Raw genomic sequence first — 3,228 nt, forward strand, 5'->3', positions numbered from 1 at the left:
GTCAATGATTGAAGAAATGAAAGTGATTTGCATTCCGCGCCTTAAATGAAATGAGCGGACTAGAATCAGCAGTATATGAGATCCGATAGTATGGTAGAAAGAAATATATGAACCTTTCTACCACACTATCTATTAGTGTATTGTCTAAAGTTGTACTGTATTCTATAAAGAGATATAGGCTTAATATAGATTAATCTACAATATATATCTTCATATATTTAAATGTAAATTACATATATGTAATTTACATTTAAATAGCACCCCAACCCTAGTTCTTCCCTCCATCTATTTGTATTACTTTCGATCAATCCGAAATAATCGAATCTTGCTCTTACTTTTACGGTTATAATTACTGGGTTTCTTATTATTTCCAATATAGATCCCGGGCTTTGTCGAAAGACTCAAATCAATTATTCTATCAAATAAAAGAAACAAAGTAAGACTTTTTTTAGCATTCCGAACAAATAATTGATTGAGCCGTTGACAGATGATCCAAAGACTTCTATGGAAAAATTCTTCAGATTTGGAAAAAAAAGAGTAGTAGATCCCACGGATTTCGAACGCTTAAACCAGGGTCGATAAAGTATAAATAAGAGATTTCTAGGAGTATAAAACAAAGAGTAAGTGCGCAATATGCGAATCGTCCAAATAAGATCTTATTCTTCGTAGTACTTCGTTGGACAACGACTATATCTATGCTGCCTCCGGGAGAAAGTACGTATCTACGTAATAACAGAACGACTTCCTCTTTGAACATGAACAGTAAAGAGGGAAAGAAATTAAAAAGGGGATCGGTTGCTTCTCATTGTAATATCCATATAAAATTCTGGTAAGAACTAGTTAGTTCATCGAAATAGAATATTTAGGAAGAGTTCGGTTGTAAAAAATTTTATCTCATGTGTATCTTCTTTTACTTTACAAATACGAACATGGGAATCATTGAAATGTTTGTTTGATTGAAAGGTTATTATTCATATATTACTATTACATTACTGGATTCCAGTAGAATTTTGAAATGGAAATCTTTTTATTTTAAAACTATTTGCAGAACGATCTATGAAATAATTAATACTGTTTGATTACTCAACCCAATTAGTAGTATCTCTAGAGTCCACTTCTTCCCCATACTACAAGTGAAAGGGAAAATGTAAAGACTACCATTAAAGCAGACCAAGCAAGACTTACTATATCCATGTGAATTATGTCCCCTATCTCTATGAAGGAATTCTTACATTATTGATCACTAATAATAGTGGAATCAATGGCGCAGAGTCAAAAAGGCATTCTGACCAAACGCTATTGATGAAACAATCCAATAAATCCACACATAATAAGTTCCTATATGATTTCTGGTAGAATCGGGAAGCATTAAGCACAAGCAAGATAGGCAGTTACTCCCTTGGTATTATGTTATTAATGGAACATGTAGGAATAGTAAGACCTATGGTTTCTTTTCTTGCCCTTCATAAGCAAGAGCCATGGCAATCTACAATCAAGATAGATCACCCCCTATCGCATACCTCTATATTGGGGGTTATCGAAAAGAAGTTTTTTTTCAACTTTTGTTTTATTCTATAAATAAAACAAAGGGTAATTCTCTATCCAATCCAATATGGATTGGCTGTCTGAGCATTTCGAGACTCTCGTGAGTCTGTATACTATAAAGGTATCTGCCCCCCGTTCCACAACTACGAATTTGATTCCCCATCCGATTATCCAATCTAACCCAAAACTCAGTCAGTAGACACTACACTAGTAGTGGAAGGGAATCAGTAAGTCTTGATAGCTAGACAGACCCTTCCTATACTATAATCCTCCCTCGGGTCCTAGGGGCAAGGATTTACAGTCCTAGTCTTTTTCCTCTATTTCTGCTGAGCAAAAATTCGGCGAGTTATGTCAGCAGAACGAATAAAGGATTTCGAGTTTTTTGTCGATGAGGCGGCACCCGGATTTGAACTGGGGAAAAAGGATTTGCAGTCCCCCGCCTTACCACTCGGCCCATGCCGCCAATATAATATAAATAGATGGAAATATTTTCTTTTTTGATTGAATTTGCATCTTGAATCCCGTTTTCTTTATCCCGTTCCTAAATCTAAAAAAATATCTTCTTTTTGGATCCAGTCGATTCCCTTCGATTGATTGTATGGTATCTCAAATCTCAAAACACACAACGCATAAAAACTTCCCTCCCTTTTTCTCTTTCAAGAGAAATTGCGGGTTTTCAGTTACAGAATGAAAAATGCAGGGCAAATTGGAACCATTAACTATTGACTTGAATTCACGAAGGGTTCTTGGATTTAAAATTGTGTTTCATAAAAATAAAGTTGATACACAACTAATCAGTATAAATTCTTTTCCATAATGAATCCTTTTCAATTCAAGTTACATTATAACAAGAATTATGTATATATGTAAACCCCAGAACAAAAATTGTTACACAGATATATCTAATCAGGTATCTTAGCCATATGTGCCTATAGGGAATTATCGTGTTTCAATTTTTCATTGAATCGAAAATTGAAATTATGATATAGCACGTCCCATCTTGTCCCAAGTAGAACTGGGATAGGAGATATGTGGATAGCTAGATAGCTAGATCTGCGAGTGTTTACTAATACAACCTCCCTTACGTACTTCAATCATATTCCACGAATTTTATTAACAAAAACAAATGGGTAAAAGTGTCTCTCTTCTCTACGAATCCTTTTTTGAACAATGGAATCGGCGAAAAAAGTTAAGTGCTAAAAAAAAAAGAAACTCTATACTGTACTGTTCCTGATTATTCTGTCTTTATCTCATTCATAGAGAAGAGATCAACTCTTGAATCATTTATTTTTCTAGTGCCCAATCGGGTTGTAATATCATAATAATAGGTAGAAATTGGACGACTTTTTATATTCTATACAAGACTCCAAAAAAGTATAATCGGCATAATTACGTTTCCAGGAATGTTTTATCAATTTGTATCTGTTGCAAATTTTAATTTGAGTAGAAAATTCTCTTTATTCCTTTCTTCCCCTCACACGTATTTGATACATTACATATATGATATGGAGTTGGGTAAAATTTCATGTGATTCAGTAAACAGAATATACATTCCATCATTGCTAGATCGATCCCTTTGGTTCGATGAAGAATGTGCCAATAATGGGATTTTTGCAATAAATGGGAAACTTAAGATGCTCCGGGATAGAAATGAGGGACTGTCTACAATACCTGGGTTTAGTC

The 3,228-nt window shown here is 34.3% G+C and overlaps 1 non-coding gene across 1 annotated transcript; it reads right to left on the reverse strand.

The window, feature by feature from the left end:
* Positions 1-1,936: 1,936 nt before the first annotated feature.
* TRNAC-GCA (transfer RNA cysteine (anticodon GCA)) lies at positions 1,937-2,008 on the reverse strand. The gene has a single exon. It is a non-coding gene; the product is annotated as a tRNA-Cys (tRNA).
* Between the last annotated feature and the right edge of the window lie 1,220 nt (positions 2,009-3,228).

Source organism: Eschscholzia californica, unplaced genomic scaffold, assembly GCF_041429995.1.
Source record: "Eschscholzia californica isolate CP2 unplaced genomic scaffold, dmEscCali1.0.p SCAF_289, whole genome shotgun sequence".
Classification (NCBI taxonomy): Eukaryota; Viridiplantae; Streptophyta; class Magnoliopsida; order Ranunculales; family Papaveraceae; genus Eschscholzia; species Eschscholzia californica.